Source organism: Lingula anatina, chromosome 6 (assembly GCF_051362555.1).
Source record: "Lingula anatina isolate TDL-2025a chromosome 6, LinAna3.0, whole genome shotgun sequence".
Classification (NCBI taxonomy): Eukaryota; Metazoa; Brachiopoda; class Lingulata; order Lingulida; family Lingulidae; genus Lingula; species Lingula anatina.
The window spans coordinates 12,429,617-12,449,952 of NC_141772.1; the positions used below are offsets into that span (position 1 = coordinate 12,429,617).

At 38.1% G+C, this 20,336-nt stretch overlaps 2 long non-coding RNA genes across 10 annotated transcripts in view; both read right to left on the reverse strand.

Moving 5' to 3' along the window:
* Positions 1–20,336, reverse strand: part of LOC106181419 (uncharacterized) — a 102,433-nt gene that overhangs the window by 47,772 nt on the left and 34,325 nt on the right. For 7 of the 8 annotated variants that reach the window (XR_015334952.1, XR_015334954.1, XR_015334949.1 and 4 more), the window contains one exon: positions 4,226–4,279. The exons of the other annotated variant lie outside the window; for it this stretch is intronic. This is a non-coding gene — a long non-coding RNA (uncharacterized LOC106181419). The remainder of the gene's footprint in view (positions 1–4,225; positions 4,280–20,336) is intronic. 8 annotated transcript variants of the gene reach the window in all.
* On the reverse strand, positions 16,047–20,180 carry LOC147761149 (uncharacterized). 2 transcript variants are annotated; one of them, XR_015334959.1, is made up of 3 exons: positions 19,541–20,180; positions 19,168–19,276; positions 16,047–17,922 (listed from the first exon to the last, which is right to left on the reverse strand). It is a non-coding gene; the product is annotated as an uncharacterized LOC147761149 (long non-coding RNA). The 2 variants fall into 2 exon arrangements; XR_015334958.1 differs by having other exon boundaries at positions 16,047–18,162; positions 19,541–20,179.

The window sequence follows — 20,336 nt, forward strand, 5'->3', positions numbered from 1 at the left end:
CCCTACAAAAAAAAGAAAGAAAGAAAAAAGAAAAAGAAAAAACATCCACAATTATGAATTGGCCCCTCAACGTGTTGCATTTAGAATTTTGAAACCAGCTGACAATTATTTTTTCCTTGAGATATTTTCATCAGGTGGCTCCAATTAAATTTAATAGCCTGGGGATGAAAGGTTGCCATGACCTTGTCAACCACATTGAAATAGGCGATGATTTCTCTGGAAATAATTGATGATTTTCTGGAAATAATTGCTGCATCTAACGAAGTATTAAATGTCAGATTTTCAGCAACAAAAATACATGCAAGTCCACATGACATTCTTCAGAGTACCCATGGTGTTACAAAAAATTCAAAGATGCTAAATATTTTGAAAATTTAGTCTAAATCTAAAAAAATTCCTGTTATTCATTTTTTTTTCTCAGACCATGAACCACACTCCTGTCAGCTGATCTGACATATTAATTCTGCAAAACGCAAGGTCTTAAAAGAATTCTGAAAACTCCCTTTAAATTACTCTAATAATATTAAGTAATTTCTTCAGTAGCTCAAGGACCACTCATGACTAATTCAGGTATATTTTGACTCAAATAAATAGTCATAACTGTTTGAGTAATTTGATTTTGTTTCCAATCAATGACCACATCTTTTAATAGTTTCTCAATTATTTGTATTATAATGTAGGGTTAGCTCATCACTTAATGCAAAACATACCACAAGTCAAATCATGTACATTATGTAACGATTCTACTTGTATTACTGCACAAATATCAGCCCAGGTATTCTGAATATTTCAACTTCCCAAACAAAATTCCCCTAAAATTCCATCCTTTTTTTTCACATCTTACCCAGACTTTAGCTGTCCACATTAATCTTGCACTTAACAGCTATCTCATTAATTCCAACCAAGACCGCATTCAGATTCACACATGGTACAAGCTGGGTCGGTCCAACTCTGCTAGGAATTCTCACTAAAGTGGAATCAGTGAAATTAGCTTAATCAGGACACGACAGTTAATTATCCCTTAGCTGCTCAAGGAGGCATGAACAACAATAACGGGTACCGGAGAAGATCAGCATTGGTCAGAATTGTGCCGGAAGTGACGTGCAGTGGTGTTAGAAGCGAAGCTGAGTGGTCATTTTAACATAGAGGTGAACGGCAGTGAAGACGGGTTGTCGGAGGAAAAAGAAGTTTTCTAAACAACATGGTAAGATAACTCTCCTTTTTTACGCATTTTGGGCAGAGAATACTTGTAGAAATAATAGACGCATGATATGAAAACGTGACACGGAACTTGAAGGTGCAAAATCGTGCTTAATTTGCGGTCAACTTGTTTAGAAATAAATGCTGCGTCGACCGCCAGCGCGACAAAAAGCGTAAAGGGGAAATAATTCCCGGGAGTCTATAAATCGTTGTCATGTGGAAATTTGGCATTTATATAATCCGATATGTCCATATCTAAGTATTTTTGGGTGTTTTATGGTATGGGCTGCAATTACAACGATGTTTTAGAGGTCTTGAAGGACCTTGTGAAAACCAGGAAGTAGTTCGTAACTAACAAGTGGAATGAACCGATCTCCGACTGCTGTGCACAGCTGTATCTTTTTTTTCAATATATTGACGAATTTTTAGATCTTTATATGTCCATCTTGCATGAAATTCCACACACATGATCACACTGATACACCTTTTACACTGGGGAAGGCGCTAATCAGTGACAAATGCCAAGACAAAGGTGACATTCTGACAGCCTCTTATCTGAGTTAAAAATCACTGACAAAAGAGACTGGCAATCACTTTCCTCAGGCTGGCAATCATTAGCCTATAGAAATTGGTCATGTTACATCTTATCTACCTGTGAGAATCGTTTTACCAACTGAGTATTGCATAATAATGTCAATTATTAGTACTTTGAGCTAGTCTTAATTACCTGTCAGCTCACCTGAATTCTCTTTCCGTCTTTTTGGGAAGATCTTGTCAGTGAAATGTTTTATTTGTCCTGTGAATGCATTGCACTTTATTGTATATTTGTACCGATGAGCGCCTTCCCCAGTGTAAAAGGTGTATCAGTGTGATCATGTGTGTGGAATTTCATGCCAGATGGACATATAAAGATCTAAAAATTCGTCAATATATTGAAAAAAAGATACAGCTGTGCACAGCAGTCGGAGATCGGTACATTCCACTTGTTAGTTACGAACTACTTCCTGGTTTTCACAAGGTCCTTCAAGACCTCTAAAACATCGTTGTAATTGCAGCCCATACCATAAAACACCCAAAAATACTTAGATATGGACATATCGGATTATATTAATGCCAAATTTCCACATGACAACGATTTATAGACTCCCGGGAATTATTTCCCCTTTACGCTTTTTGTCGCGCTGGCGGTCGACGCAGCATTTATTTCTAAACAAGTTGACCGCAAATTAAGCACGATTTTGCACCTTCAAGTTACGTGTCACGTTTTCATATCATGCGTCTATTATTTCTACAAGCATTCTCTGCCCAAAATGCGTAAAAAAGGAGAGTTATCTTACCATGTTGTTTAGAAAACTTCTTTTTCCTCCGACAACCCGTCTTCACTGCCGTTCACCTCTATGTTAAAATGACCACTCAGCTTCGCTTCTAACACCACTGCACGTCACTTCCGGTACAATTCTGACCAATGCTGATCTTCTCCGGTACCTGTTATTAAGCTTATTCTTCTGATTACACTGTAGCAATAATCCCTTGCAGAGTTGGACCGAACCAGCTGGTACGATGTCTGAATCTGAATGCTCCCTAAATGATCATTTATTTTGCTGATATCAGAAATCAAGGCGTGTAGATTAGGCAATGGTTCCACTTATATCACTGTACAAATATCCTCTCTGGTATGTCTGTCTGGAGAAAACCCATCATGCTCTGCTGACAGTACGTCCCTTGGTGTCAGTCAGTGCTTTCTTAGAGGCACATTTGGCATATTCTGCAAGTTGTGATTTTTTTTCTTTTCAAAATTGACTGCTTGTTTCCTTATGTTGGCCAGAAAAAGGTCTGCTGTAAATCAAATTTTGATCGAGGTTCTGTGCCATTTCTCAAGTTTGGTTGATTATAGGGTAACAAGGTAGACTTTTTTTTAGAAAAAGAGCCCCTTTTTGAAATTTTTGTCTGCAGCCCTGAGGAAAATGCTATTTCAAAATGTTTTTTTTTTTTTTTAAGAAAAAAAGAAATGCCCTGCTAATAAATATTCTGCCCCCCCCCCCCCAAAAAAAAAAAGATAAATAAAAAAAACAACTACTAACAATTTCTTTTGATGACTTGATGACCTTAAATAAGAACATGGGAAAATGGGTAATGTTAACAAATTTTGTAAATATACCATATACTTGAAAGAACCTTCTCATACATTCCTCTTCCGTAAAAAAAGACTAAATGCAAAGAAAGTGGCTCCCTATTTCTAAGAAAAGGCCGGTTTATTGGCTAAAGCATTATTAACAGGCAACAAAATCTCTGGTCATGCTCAAAGAAGAAGACTCCTGGGAATGGGATGGCAAGATCAGAAATTCCAAGATAACATTCCAGGTACTGTTCAGGTTCATTACACGGGAAATTCCTGGGAACAAAAGGTCAAAGGAAGGCTAAAACCCTTGGGTTCATGAGACCATATCTTTTATCGGACCACTAGAATGTCAAGGTTTATAATAAATAACAGATTTAAGACACAGGGGACTTGGGGGGGGGGGGGGGGGCAGGTGGGGGGGGGGGCATCCAACACCATTCACTGTCACTACCTTTCATTAAATTAAATAAAACCAAACGTATAATTATAAAGCCTCCAGTGCCTATTTTTTCAATATTTTCACTTGGAGACAAAAAAAAAAAAAAAAAACGTAACTTTGACATGCATGTTCTGCATATAAAAAGTAAGCAGAAAATTAAAATCTTAACTAGATTTACATTTACATAGGAACATTTATCCTAAAATGAGTCTCCCACCCACCCCACCTGTCCCTACCCATCACCTGTCTCGTATTCTCCAGAGTGCACCTGACTTCATGGAGTTAGGGGAGAGAAAGGTGGCTTACACTACAAATATATACCAAACAGTGTAAAGTCCCCCTAGATATGTAAAAATAGCCTGCATTAAACCTGTAGATTTTATTTTCATTTTGATGAAAAGAATCTGCTTAAAATAGATCTTTTTTCTGCTTTGATCATAATGAACAATGACTCCATGTTTCCTTACCTCTCTCCTCTAGTATCTTCTCTCCTTAAGATGATAAATCTCCAACAAAGATATCTGAAATACACAAGAGAAAATATTGTATAAATATCTCAACTTCAAGCACATCTTGTGGATAAAAATAATTCTGCATCATGCTGTAAAGGAAAGGTGAGCATTTAATGTCTTCATCACTACACCATACCTCTCTCTCCACCTACAAAGTCACTGTACTCAGTTACTAGTAGTACCTAAAAACATGGACTGCAATCCAGACTTGGCCAATTCTGCAATTCTATTTTGGCTTCCTTAAGCACATCTGTTAATAAATCGGGTAATTCAGACAGCCTGTTGACATGATTTTCCTGGAATAAACATAATTGTTTTTGCCTCTTGCCATTCAGATGCCTAAAAAAGCAAGGAGCAGAAGATATGACATCACAGACAAGATGAGCCGATCCTAGAACTTAAATATACTTCATAAGAATTATTGTGCTGTTTTGGATAGTCTACACCACAACTTGCTCTTCAAGCTAAAGTGTCAAAAAACAAGATATTCCAAGTGATTTGGGGCTTTTTCCATCTCCAACATAAACTTCCACTTTCTACGGAAATGCATACAAATCAGCAAAGCTATGTGGGATATGGCTCATTCTCAAGGAAAAATCGCCAGATAAATCCATCTTCTCAAACTTGATAATGAAATTTGCCCAAAACCAATACAATTCCAGAAATTCCCATTTCCTGGAACATATCAACAATGATTAAACATCAACTGTCTTAAAGTAATTTAGCACTGCTTGTCAGGCACAGTTAAAAGAGAACAAATTGTAGGCTATAGGGGGACAGCGCGCTGTGCCGAAGGTTCGCTGTGCCGAGGGTTCGCTGTGCCGACAAAACCGCCCGAAAATTGGTCTAAAATCGGCTAAGTTTTTCCGGAGCCCCAAAATCAAAGGTTCGCTATGCCGAGGGTTCGCTGTGCCGAAGGGATCTGGTTCGCTGTGCCGAAAGGGTCGCTGCGCCGAGGGTTCGCTGCGCCGAAAAAGTCGGCTACCCATCACCCATTGTGCTTGTTATGTAACGTGACGAGCAGTGGCCTTTTTTTTAAATAAACGAGTTTTAAAAGTTCTCTTCTTCCATCCGTACCATTTGAATTTGTTAAAACTGCGGCATTACGAACCTTCGGCATAGCGAACCTTCGGCATAGCGAACCCTCGGCACAGCGAACCTTCGGCATAGCGAACCCTCGGCACAGCGAACCTTCGGCATAGCGAAGCGCACCCGGCTATAGAAGCACCTAGTAACCTTCCAATTTCTTTGCAACAAATCAAATTTTAGCGCTAAAGATGCATCTCCATTGTAATTGTCACGTACGTTCATGGAAAATAGGGAACTGTTCACAACCAACTTACACCCCATTCTCATAGATTAGATCGACCTACATTGGATCGACCTAACTCCCTGGGGGTTCACGCTAAATAGCTGTCAGCCGGGCGGACACGAAAGTTAATTACCCCTTAAAGCTTGTAGTAGGCGGGGACGGACACTTAAGGGGGATTATCTGACAGTAATCTAGTGAGACTCCCCGCAGTGATAGATCGATCTAAAAGTTGTGAGAACAGAGCCTTAAACTGAATCCCAAGAAAGATGAGATTCAAAGGTACTCTCAAGTGAAATCATGGTAAAAATCCCTCTAAAAAAAAGCAATTCCAGCAGGAAACGTCGCCTCTTTCGTTCAGCGTTCCAAGGAAAGGACACAAAATGTCCCGTCTTATCTGTACTAAATGACTGTAATGCTTCAGTGTACTGTGGCAGACCCTAAACTGTGGTCTAACCAAATGTCAAGGCACAAGATAAATGATACATCATTTAAAGCTTCCGTTGTTTATTGTTTTTTATTCTCTTTCCGTTTGTCTTTATTCCCCCTTTTTACCCTGGCATTGTGGTTTTCTGTTGTTAATTGCTTTTTTTTTTTCCTTTTCATTTTGAAGAATTGTTCTTCCTTGTCTTAATGATTTACCATTCTATTCTTATTTTCACTTCACTACCTCTTAAGTATGTTTCCCCATTGTGGTTTTCCAAGTGCTTTATCCCAGACAGAATGCCAAGATGATTTATTAGGTAGAATTTCAGAAGTCAACAAATCAGGAAGGAGGGAAGGAAAGAGGAAACAGATAAATGCCAAAATTCATGTTTATGTCATTCGAGCTGTTGTTTCTGGGCACTGGCGGGATGCAAGGGATGCAACAGTTCTATTTACAGCACGTGTTACAGAGGCGTCACTTTTGCCTGCATGATTCATTGGCAGTGCACATTCTATCTGTGTGGTTTCTAGTATTTTATCAGTAGTTCATGGTGTTATGCCAACTGACTGCAATACCCACCACACGCCTGATCAGCTGGCTGTATTGACTTAATGTGCTGGGTTGTCTGCCAGGACAGTTTACACACAGATAACTAAATCCACTGCTATCTGCATTTATCAGAACGCTTCACCCACAGTTCTATCAGAATCTCTCTCAATTAATACATATTTACTTCTAATTGAAAGTTACCAGCTAATACTAATTACCCAGGCATGGAAGAAATTGTATTAATTGATATTCCTGTATGCATACATGCACTCGCACACACACACATGTAGGTACACCATACACATGCACACACACAAAACACATGCATACACACAGACATGCACACGCATGCACGTCCACACACACACAAACCAGAAAGATAATATTCCAAAACAGGCACACAAACAGCTGGGATATCCTCTCTGCCCACCTGATGGTTCATCTTTTTTCCCACAAACAAACATAACTCCCCAGTTTGTTGACATCATAAACATATTGTCCAAATAAATCATATAGGTGGCCATCTCTCCAGTGCATGGCAGTTATATAGGGAAGAACTTGAGGAATCTTAAACATTTTCCATTTTTTTACTACTGCTACCAGCATGACTGTGTTTTTGCTGGATGCTGACTGACTACCTTGAAAAAGCCCTTAATTGCCTTTATCTTAATGGATTATGTAACGGTTAATGAGTTAATGTGCATAATATCTAATGTAAACAAAATCTAACACTAATATATGTTTAAATAACAAATAATATATTTACTGGTCTAAAATGAACAAAATACTATTTAAACATCTTGGAAGGAAAATGTAATTAGATTTGTTTGAGAAGTAAATAAGCACTCAAACCTACAAATACTAGTTGCAGCATGTGTATATCTTGTCACAAGATTCTCATATTAATATTTATTCACAGTGTGGCAGATGTAACTCTCCTAATCAATCTCATAATCTTAAAACAATATTAATGGCTAAAATTTATATATTTTCTTCATAGACGGCATAGCAAAAAACAGTTGTCTTATGAGCCATCTCTACCCATATCCGATCACAATTTGTTGTCAAGGGTGAGCCAGATTTGAGTTATGCTTATAACAAGCAATTCAAGTTTAAAGACCCAATAATCTGTTTATTTATATACCTAGTCCAAATTATGCCACATAGATATCAAATGCTATACTTCAATGTATACTTTTAATTCAGTCCCATATACCAAGAGCAAACCTGTGAGAGCGATCCAGTAATCTGTGTGTAAACTGTCCTATTCTGAGAAATGCTCTGGCTCCCCTGTATATTTATCAGTTATGAAATGTGGATCATCTGTGGTGATTGACATGGGTGACCTGGCAGGAAATGGCCTGGTTACACTTGTGATGGGATAATGATGGGATCAACAGAGATCAAATATCATGTCTTCAGCACTGAACTTTAGGAAACTTATCCCCTCTTTTTTGTGAGCACATTCAGAACAGCGGACTAACAGACTTGTGGATCAAATATGGCAACCCACTAAAAAGCTTGACGATTAATTCTTGATAAGACAATGAATAGATTTCCCACAGGAATTATGCAACAAGAATTTAAGTGGGTTGACCATATTTGATCCGCAGATCTGTTAGTCTGCTGTTCTGAATGTGCTCTATGCCATGATTCACAAAACTTTTCTGCAACATTACTGTTTGTTGGCAGGCTCTGAGGGCCGTAACTCCTGTGATCAATTCTCCAATCCCTAATTCTTATTATGGGTATTTTTTTTTTTGAAGGATCCACACCTCAATGCTTCCTTAGATGGTACATTTTTCTAAAGGTTTAACTGCTTTTGTTCTATAAAGAACATGTACCAGAGACACTTGCTCCTACCAGCTAATTACATAATAGCTCATAATGATATAATGCAATTTGAAAACCAACCTCATATCCTGAAGAAAGGATCTTTTAGCTATTGTATGGTGGATCGGCTTAAAGTTTAATACTAAGAAAATTTATCTAAATGCAAGCTTGATTAAGGGCAAAAGACACGAAAATGTTCGTAACTTTCATACATCTCCCTTTACCTCAGAATCACTGGAACACTATCTACATACACAACTGCAAGAAGTTCCTTTACTGAATACAGTTTACTATACTTCACTTCACTTCACTTCACTGCTCTTTGTTGCCACCTCAACTAATACAATTTCTCACAGAAAGGGAACATTTCTTGCCTTGGCTGAATATTTGATGTTTTAAACCTCTTCCAAAAACCAAACACGTACTTAGAGTCTATCCCCCAAAGGTAGGCTTCCTTTCCCTTCCCTTCCTCCAGTTCCAGGTCCAAAAAACTGTGACTGCTATAATATCTGAACTTTTCCCATCAAGTTCTACTCACCTAAGCTCTCTATCCAACAGCCTAGAAACTTACTCCTTATTCTCACCTTGACAGAGGGTTTTCAACATGCCTTCCCCTCCTCCACATACCAAGGTAGATGACCTCTTCCCCTCTTACCTTTACTATAACAGATGTCCATCAAAGCATGTGGTTTGGGAGGAAAATTGGCAACATACAGATCAAGTATCCTGCCACCATGGGAAAATAACAAACACTGATTAATTACCTCGATGTGGTGGTTGCTTACCTGGAAGGTTCTCAATACTAGTAGTAAACCCTTGTGTCTGATCTATAGCTTCCCTGAAAATATTTATACGTTGAAGGAATCCTATTTTAGAATGAATGGTCTCTGCTAGTTGTGTTTCCGGATGAGATATTTATTCATTCAAGGAAAAAAGGAGGAAGGCTAATTTTTCCTTCTCTCTCTCTCTCTCTCTCTCTCTCTCTCTCTCTCTCTCTCTCTCTCTCTCTCTATATATATATATATATATATATATATATATATATATATATATATATATATATATATATGCAAGGTGTGTGTGGTGTCTGTCTATCTTTACCATCTTCCTATCTTTGGCAAAAGTTTTCTTCATATTTGTTTTTCTTGGAAAAAAAGGTGGAAGCACAGGAAAACTGCCGAGTCAAGTCGTAAAGACAGCAGAATTAATTTTCTCAATGAGTGGTGATGAAAGTCATCCATCATGTGAGACAAAAATGAAATGTATATGACATATGTGGTACAGAGACACAATATGGAAGAAATCAAATCAGAAACATGGCGTGGGGGGGTGGGGGAGACCCATCTCTGGCTGGGAAAATTTCTGCTCTGAATCAAAATTTGATAAAGATTCTAGGAAGAAGCATAGATTTTTTTTTCAATAACACATAATTGTCAGCTAGAGGCCTGTTGAAAGCCTGGCAAACTGCCACTTATTCCACTTAGCTGTGCTTATTTTAAAAAGTTAACTGTCAAACATTCTTTCTCATTATCCAAAAATTGAATTAAGTCTTTCAATCTGACGGACAAAATACAGAGGATGTGTATGGTCCAAGGAAACATCCCCGCCCCTGGTTCTTAAATGAAGTTATAAACTGACTTGCATAATGCATGGCCTGTGGGTGTTGACAGGATGATAGCCTATTACTTTAGGCCAAGCGGGTAGTCTGTGAAAAAATACACTGGCAGTATGCAAGGCTTTGGGCAAAAGTTATCCCATGAGTGGAGGAGTGTTCACTGATTTGGTTTAAAAACACCTTTGCAATTAACACTACTTCAGGTGCAAGTTTCCACCCCACAACCCCGTAAGGGAACGTGCGTGGTTCCACATACAGAGCCACCCGTAGAGCAACACAAGTCAATATTTTTATCAGAATCAGGAACAACTTGTACTTGAAGTTATGTTTACTGCCAAAATCAACATATGACATCAACCAATATACCGAGAAATGAATGCCTGGGAGAGATGAGTCAGAGAACAGCTTTTTTCAAATCAAAACATCTCAACTTTAAAAATGTAATGATTTGTGTGAGGTTTAAATTATGAGCTAATTGTACCCCTTACAGAATTTATCAACATATTTACCTTAATAATGAGTTTCGTATTTTTTGAGAAACCTTGACACAAACTTCAAAGTGGGGAGAAATCGGAAATTCATTGTCTTACTTTTGTTTTAATACTCGCCTGCATTCCAGGGTAAGTGTGGTGTTGACAGAGTGAATACTTCCACTTGAGATGGACCACGATGGACCAAATTCACAAATAAAACAAAAACCTTGACAAAAAATAGTCTAAATTTTCAGTAATTGTTGGTCTATAACATTGGTCTTTTAGGGCAGCACATTATTCGATTTGATTCAACTTTTACTGATTCATCATAGGTAAAATTTGCCTAAATATCTGGTTTTAAAACTTAGACCACATTTTAGCCTATAATACTTCTTCGGAAAAAAAAACTAATGTCTGACAACATTCTGAACCAAGCAAAGAGCAATAGTGCAAGCAAACTTTCTCTATACACCTGTGTCTGGCCATAGAGACATAGAGACATCTGAGTAATTAACCAGACTTCCTACTGCCTTACCCAACTACAGACATGTTTACTGAGAAAACATCCAGGAGACACTCACCACACCCAATTCTAGGAAATTCTAGGAGCCAGGGAAACAAATATATCTGCTTGAATGGGTGCTTTTGGGAATATGTCAGGCATCATCTTCCTTGTCTTCATACCATATATAATGATTTTCACATGTTAAAATAACACACCAAAACTGAAATGTTCATTTAGTCTTCAACAAACTTATCATATCTTCTTATCATTATCATTAAACACCGCCTTCAGTTTCAGTTTCAGTTTCACATGAGCGACCATCCCAGGTTCAACTCCGAGGGAGCACGTGAAACGTGAAGTTTCTTCATAGCTCACTGTACATTTCAAAATGTTTACCAATTTACAAATCTTCCACCTTGAAACTTTGACATGAATTTAACTTTTCGGGCATTTGTCTACCATTAAAATTTACGCCAGTGAGAGCCCAGACCAACCTCAAAACAACAGGGACACAAGTAATAACAAACAGAGAGCAATCCAGTCATCTGACATCCAGTGATAATATAAGCCTCCTCACCACAATAACCACTACAGTCATCATTTGTGGGTGAATTCACACTTGATTTACAACCAATCTATCTCAGTTATGATAGGTAAGCCAGAACAAAGTGCTGTTGATGTAATTAGCTCTCTGTTAGCATATATAGCATTGTTCATGAAGCAATTGGACGAAATGTTACTTGTACGGTGACAGCTTGGTGTACATGCTGCACACCCATTGCGTTACTTACAATCAGCATGGTCATGTTAGTGTTTTGCATATTGGTCTTTATCTTTATCATCAGAGACAAAAATCACAAACAGAGCCCAAAATGTACATCTATCTGGCCAACCACTAATACATTAAGCCCAACGATTGATTCTAGTTAAGACTGCTAAATATTATAGCCAACTATCTTGCAGTTTTCAAAGAATCAAATAGGCACCTTACCTTATTTTCCCCATCTTTGAACTAAGCCCCTTGAGCGAACTGTGATTGTTTCTACATTGATTTTTACACAGAGAGATGACAATAGCCACTTCAGGTATGTCAGCTACATTCTTTGTGAGCCAATAGTTCATAACTTGTTCTACAGCCAGTATCTTTAAATGCCAATTTTACAGAGCTGGCTTTTCAAGTTTAGCGCTCTACACTAAGCCCTCCCAAAAAGACTAGACTTTTTATGACACTGGTCCCTGCTTTCAAGTATGGTATACAAAAAATACATGCAGACACGAAATCTGAAATTACACAATCATGTCTGAGCACGGATGTGGGAAGAAGTGCTTGTTCCCCTGAGAAACATCACAAAGAAAGTTCATTAAGTTGAACTGACGAATGTCAATACAATTATAAAGAATCAATTAGAAAAACAACATGTAAACCAGTATATAAATGCAATTTACACAGTTCGGCAAATTGCAACTCTTTCATTAATTGACTTGGAGTGATATCACAGAAATGCACAGGGCAAACAATAAAATAATTGCAAGACCAATAAAACTTGATATCTGACTTGACTGAGATCCCCTAGTGCAAAGACCAAGACAAAGATGTTAATGTTAGTGCCAATCTCTCCATACCACTACAATATGTGCATTTATGTACAAAAATATTGCCTTTTAACACACTGACAAATCTTCCTTTTTAGTGTTCTAATCCAATATGAAGCATTCATTTCTATACTATTCATATTGCTATAATGTGCACTTTTCAGTGTGAATGTGCAAGTATATATGCATTATTGAAGCTTGCTTTTCAACCTTTATTCTCTTCCCAGATATTCTATGTATTGTTACAGGGGATTCATTTGCAAATACAATTCCAAAACTCTAACCCCAAAGAAAAATACATGTCAAGCTGTACATAATCAATTGTAGTCCACAAGTCTTACCTGCAGTCAGCAACTTCTTATCAACACTTACAACAGTGACTCTCCCAATGCAATCTGTAAGTAAAATAAAATCATTAAATAATCTTCATTAATTCTTACATTTGGGGCCACCCAATTAATAGAAAAGAATCACATTCTGTGCTGTGTGAACTGCATGATCAAGTTATACTGAAATGGAAAGGAAAAATTTAATGCCAACAACAAACTACCCACATAGTTATAACTACTGCTGCTGAACATGACTCATAGAAGTTTTCTACTAATCAGGATCATAATAATAAATTTCAGTGATGCCAGATTACACATACCAATTCATGAAATTCCCCAGAGGCAAGAGCTTAACAGTTAAATGCCTTTGCTTACGATCATGCAACAACATTTTTAGCTTTTAAAAAAGCTGCAAAACCGGTGTCAGCAACCAAACTATACTAATCAGCTTCCAGCAAAAAAAAAAAAAGCAAAAAAAAAAAACCAAACTATTTGTGACACCTTCCAAATGTATACAACCCAGGTGTGCATTTGTTGACTATTACACAACAGTTTCAATTTTAGATCATAACATAAAACTCCCCACATTATTTCCCCCCTAACCCTATGTACCCCGAGTTTCTCACTTTTCTAAAAACTCACTTACAGGCCTACCCAACTACCAGACTCGGCACCGAATGATCCTGAATTCACCGGTAGATCAGACCACACTACCCGTTTTCAAGGTGTGTGTCAGATCGCATTACACAGTATCATACCCTGAACAAATTTTGATTGGTGATGCAATGCTTTTCAACCCCGCTGAGAATCGTCACTATCGCGATGTGCATACTAGGCAAGAGCGGTGTCGCGTCTGATACTGTGTAATGCGATCTGACACACACCTTGAAAACGGGTAGTGTGGTCTGATCTACCGGTGAATTCAGGATCATTCGGTGCCGAGTCTGGTAGTTGGGTAGGCCTGACTTAGATTAACATGCTTCCTGCAAGTGTTGAGTAGACTACGGAAAAGCCGGTGGTTTTACAAGTATATTGGCAATAAGATAATACCTGAAATATGATTGCATTCAGTAAGAGTCCACACGGAGTTACACCCCATTTCCATAGATTTTTAGATCGATCTATCCCTGTGGGGAGTCTCACTAGATTACTGTCAGCTTGGCCGGCTTAAGCGTCTGTCCCGCCTACTAAAAGCTGTAAGGGGGTAATTAACTATGGTGTCCGCTCAGCTGACTGCAATTTAGCCTGAACCCCCAGGGAGTTAGGTCGATCTAAAACTTAACCTTTAGATCGATCTAAATCTCTTGGAAAGCACCCTTAGATCAATCTATAGATGTAGAATGTTAGTTTATTAGGAATAGGCCCTCAGATTAAAGTTTCCAGTAAGCCGTGAAACTCAGGGTACCCCGCAGAATGCATGCTTTTTTCTTTCAAGGCCAACAACAACGGGAAGTAATTCATCAAGCACAGTTGGTGTCACTGCCACTGAAATATTTGTCTCCATCTTCAGAGGTCCTCAGCGGTCTTTGTTGTGTCACCACTCCACCCAATGGTGACATCCAGATATGCAACTCTGTGCTTTCTTTTTGATGCCAGCTTTTTTTTTTCCTATGGAGTATGCATTTTTTGTCTTAATTTGTTTCTTTTCTTTTCTCATTTTGTCCTGGAGGAAATATTTTATCAGTTTAATGATCACACCCATTTCCACAATGATGTGAAGTAACAATTGCATGCATAAGAAGTTGACTGGGTGATTCTGCAATTTTTTGTTCTTTTTTTTTCCTTCCTGGAGGCATTTTTCATTTTAGATATATCTTGAGGGAAATTGATGATGAGAACTCAATTCAAAAATTTTGCACCCATTGTTTTTGCTTCTTTTTTTTTTCAAATTAATTCAATTGTCTTGGCATATATATTACCAACCTATGGGTCATGATGCTGAAGCAGCACTGAGAAGTCATTATTGCCATTTTTTTCTCCTCCAAGGGCAGACTAATAAATTTATTTCCTCTGGAAGAAGTTATTTTAATCTTTTAACTCTCAAGGCATGACATTATCTTAATAGTTATATTTAATACCTGTAGGAATGACTCATTAAAAAGATTGCTTGAAATTTGGAAACCTTCAAGCTAGCTCTTATATGCATATTGTAGAGATAAAAATTTAGCTGAAAACTTCATACCCTACAGTTATGATTTAAATAGTCATGATGAACTTTAATTTCCATTTTAAAGATTTATACCTTAATTTGCAGTCTGCTTTAAGTCAGGGCCCCCGAGGACAAAGACACACCCAAAGATGACATCTGAGGTTAAAGGCTAACCCCTCAGTAGCAAAAATGGTAAGCTTCAGGCCTACCCAGCTACCAGACTTGGCACAGAATGATCCCGAATTCCGTGGTAGATTGGACCACACTACCCATTTTCAAGGTGTGCGTCAGCACGCGCTTCAAAGTAGCAGACGCGACACCGCTCTTGCCTTGCACGCCATGGGATAGCGATGATTCTGAGTGGGGTTGGAAAGTAGTGCATCTCAACTCAAAATTTGTTCTGGGGTATGATACTGTGAAATGCATACTGATGCACACCTTGAAAACAGGCAGTGTGGTCTGATCTACCATCTCATACCACACTTTTAGTACTATTTATTCTTTGCTTTGATTCTCTAACCCTACTTTAACCCCACCACCACCACCACAATCCTTCTTATCCATCTCATACTGAACTTTTAGTTCTAATTCTTTGCTTTGATCGCATTCACAAGGAGTTGATCCATGGCTTTACAAATCCTGGAACTAAATATGGCAGACGTACATAAAAGAAAACCCGCCTAATCTTTTAATAGTCTCTCCGCCTCTCACACGCCTCCCCATGCGTCGTCCCTGCAGGGGTACAGTCATTAAATCTCGTCTCCATTGGGACGACACATGGGGAGGCGTGTCAGAGGCGGAGAGACTATTAAACGGTTAGGCGGTTTTTCTTTCATGTACATCGGCCATAGTTAGTTCCAGGATTTGTAAAGCCATGGCTCAACTCGTTGTGAATGCGATCTTTAATTCTATAAAGCAGTTTTTGCATACCCCCCCCCTCCCCTCTACCACAATCCATCTTAACCCCATAGAGCCCATCACCGCATATGTGCGGTTCAATTATCGCTTACCCCAAACGCCCAGAACCGCATATGTGCGTATCTTGGAAAGATCGTCTTCTGTACTCTTTTGTATCGCGAGTCATGAAATGATATATAGTTTAACATCCGGGCATGTTTCTTGTCTCTCATTGCCACCATTTTTAAAGGCGATAGAAATATATATGAGCGAGAAAACGGCGATTTTCAAGACTTAGTTGGAGAAAGTAAAATCAAGATGGCGGCTCCTCGCTACGGTAGGGACCTGCGAAGGGATACTGTTATTGAAATGATTGAAAATCCGGACTTTGAAGAGAAGTTTTCGTGTGACAGTAACATAGACAGTGGCGTTGATATTCATTTATTTATGATATAAAGGACGATAGAAATATATATGAGCGAGAAATCGGCGATTTTCTAGACCTAGCTGGTGAAAGTAAAATCAAAATGGCGACTTCTCTCTACGGAAGGGGCCTGCAAATGAATACTGTTATTGAAATGATTGAAAACTACGACACTGATAAGGTGTTTTCGAGTGACAGTGATATAGACAGTGGGGATGATATTCCTTTATTCATGATACAAGTTTTAAAGATGTTTTTGTCATAGATGGTGTAAAAATTTGACTTCTATTCAGCTCTGGCCACGATGTTCAGGTGAGCTGAAAAGCTGGTATACCTGATAGCAAAACAATCATAACTTGAAAATTGATAGAGATAAATTGCTGAAATTTCCTGGATTGAAAGTTACTATAATTGACATCATCCCTGTGAATTTTCAGGCAAATGTATGTAGAAATAAAAAATTGATGTGCATAAGATAAATCAACTTTGTTTTATTTTACCCATTACCAAATGAAAATGTAGTTTTTAACCGGCTATAACTTTTGATACTGCATGTTAAATTTAAATGTAATTCTATTTTGATTTAGCCTGAAATATTGGCTTTTTAAAAATGTATACTTTGTATGGGTAATAAAGGCAAACAAATAAATTATGACCAATTTACTGAGGTGACCCGGCTTTTCAAGGCTAGCTCACAGAATTAATTGGGCACAGCAGAGCTTTATGGGTCAGCATTAACTGGATCCTATGGGGTTAACCATCATCCCCCACAACATAATCTGGACCACCACCACTACAGCTGATACCAACCACTTGATCACAGAGTATTTTGTCAACTCCACACTCAACAACAATTGGCCATTAGGCTTTGTTGCATGTCATTAGCAAACCCGTGGCTTTAATTGGCACTATTGACGACTAATCACATGTTCAAAGTATCGATCTGTTCCTCCTTCCCCCCTCAGTCCTAATTTGATGGGATCATTTGCATGAATAAGTAGCTCCAGCATCATTAGGTACTTGTCTGGTGCCGTGTTCACACTGGAGCTTTTTTAGACCAGTTCTAAATTGTTCAAGATCCAAAAATAAATCAGTTGCATAATTCTCTAATCTATGATCTTTTTCACCCCCTGAACCCCTGAACTTTATAACACACAACATTTAACAGAGAACAAAATACGTGCAGAAACATGGTACACAATTAGTTGATTGCAGTCAATCAAATTATACACTTTAACGCAAGAATGAACTGACACCGTCTATCCAGAAACCATGTGGACAAATCAATTGTGAATGCGTCCTCATGTTGTCTACATAATAACAGCCTTCACACCTAGAGTGTCTTAGAGAACAAAGTTGTCCCCAGATTATATCAGCTAAGGAGCTTACATCATGGGATATCATTAACGGCTCTCACATCTGTGTGGGGGATGGGAAAATAGCGTATCCACTTAGAGGACAATAAGGCCGCATTAATCCATCCTAAGATGCTCAGTGATGTCTTTGGTGGTATAATTGGCAAATCAATTAGCAGCTGAGAAGACCACAACTGAGGAGGAAAGAAGAGATAAAAACAGGCTGTGTTCTGTCAGTTATAACTGTAAAATTAATTTAGTTTAACAGAAATTCAACACTTTGGCTCACCACTGGATTGTCACTATACCCACCCCAACAGCCTGTTCTGATCTGAAATTCTTGTCACATTCTTCATTTTTACCAAACACGCTTTCATGTTTCAGGTAGCAGACATTTGGTTCCACAAGTGAACTGTTGTTCTGATCCCACACCTCTGCGAATATTAAATTATAACAATTGTTCTCTAAAACCATACTAAATGTGACCTTATTACTAGACCAGTTGAATAAAAACATATGCAAAAATTACATCAAAATCAACATGAAATATCAAGGTGCCTTATACCAGTGGAAACATCTATGCAAATACAAGCACAAGGCCCAGTGTACACAGCAAAAACAGGAACAGAAGCGTTCTGATGAAAGACTTACATGTGTAATAACATCATAAGTGTGGTAGCACACTCTTGCTTGTCTAATCAAAACAACCTAATGACAACCACAGACCTAAAACTGTCAAATAATTCCTGTTGCTATGGCAACAAGAAATTAAGAGCACAACCTATGTCAGTGACTGACGAGCAAGCAGTACAGAAATGCAACACAAACAGAAGATCAGTTTTTTGCTTACAGTACCCAGCTCCTACCTATCTGTATCTAAAAATTCTCCATCATAGAGCATAAACTTACCAGTTCGCCTCTGAGTAAAACTGTGCATTTGAGGAACAAAACTGCAACATTTGCCTAAGTGCCTCATAAAAACCCATGATCTAATGTAATTCCTCATAATTATGTTACAACAGCTCTATCATTCATCAAAACAGAGAGAGGAAATTCCAGAGGCAATATCCTGTGTAACTTAACTACAGTGTAGTAGACATGCAGTCTTCTAGGTACACAGGATAACATAAACCACTTAGTCTAGCCACTATTACATCAACTACTGAATAGCAGACTTTTGAACAGCATGAAGAAACCTGCTATTAACTGTCCAAATAAACCACGGACTTAAGCAACATAACTCAAGGCACTTTTGATTGTTATTTGTTAAGTATCAGAAAACGGTATCTTTTACTTAATAAAAGTTCAACCTGCTTCTATCAAGAATGTTTCCTGTTACAATCAATTTTCTCCAATTAAATATCTGAGTGGAGTATTTTGCCTGCCAGAGATGCAGCATACAGCAAAAATGCGAGATCAGTGAAAGAGGAAACCTTTACCTGACATCGAACAGCCATCTGCCAGCAGAAAGTTTGTTTGCACAATTTAGGAACTCAATTTTCTCTCCTTTACCACCAGCGCAGCTCCCGTGTTCATCACTCCATCTAACTAGAATAGAAGCTGTTCCTATTACATTGGGATGTCAGTGCATGCTTTCTGTTTCACCAAATCTGGGCAAGTCTATTTTGGGTTTTCCGAGGCAGGAGAGAAAAAATTTCAATTTCAATTCCATTAATTTGACAACATGTCACTAGTGGCGATTTGTCATATGTTTGTTCTAAAGTTTTACTTTCTATTACATTGTATGAGAATGTATCTTGTTTTCTGGTAAAATTTGAAAATGTATCAAAAGGGCGACCTATCCTTTCCCACCTCTGGCAAAAATGATCTAATCCAGCGAGCAGCAGAAGATTCAGTTGTCACAAGCAGTCCAATCAGTCACAGTGGGAGACAAACCAGTCCTCCCCTCCCCCTTCCTTTCTAATCTGCCTTAATCCACTTGACCACTGCAATTAACAGCTCCATTAACTAGCCACTGGTCAAGATTAGATACTGGATGCTAGAGGGTGGTCACTGTCCATTGATCTGTTATGAAGGCCTGTTTACACTGTGGATAACATGGTGCAAACCCAAAGTGCACCAGGTTCAAATAAGTCAGCATACATGCTGTGAAGTTTTAACCTCTTTAATCATGTTGAAAATTGACCAAATTCAGAATTTTCTCTAGAATTTTGACTGGCACATAAATTTGAAACCACTGGTTAAAAATCTTTAATCTGCTCTTTTTAAGTTTGTGAAGTTCTATGAATGTAAATGAGTAAATGTAATATTTTATCCCAAAATTATTGATAAAATTAATAAAAGTCATAAATTATCTTTTCATTCTTTTGTGATTATCAACGTTCCCACTACCTTTTTTATCTTTAATTTGTTAGTTTATAGCCATTTTGAAAATGCTGAAATGAAGAAATAGATCATTATGATTAATTCTTACTATCAAATATGAAATTAATGTACTACCAAAAATCACTTTGTAAAAGTTATTGGAAAAGCACTTTGCACTCCTCTTCCTTGCCCCCCCCCCCCCCCCCCCCCCCTCAATTAAGTACCCATTCTTCCTGGTGCACCCAGCTGTGGCAGTGCTATTATCTGCCCAATTTGTCACATG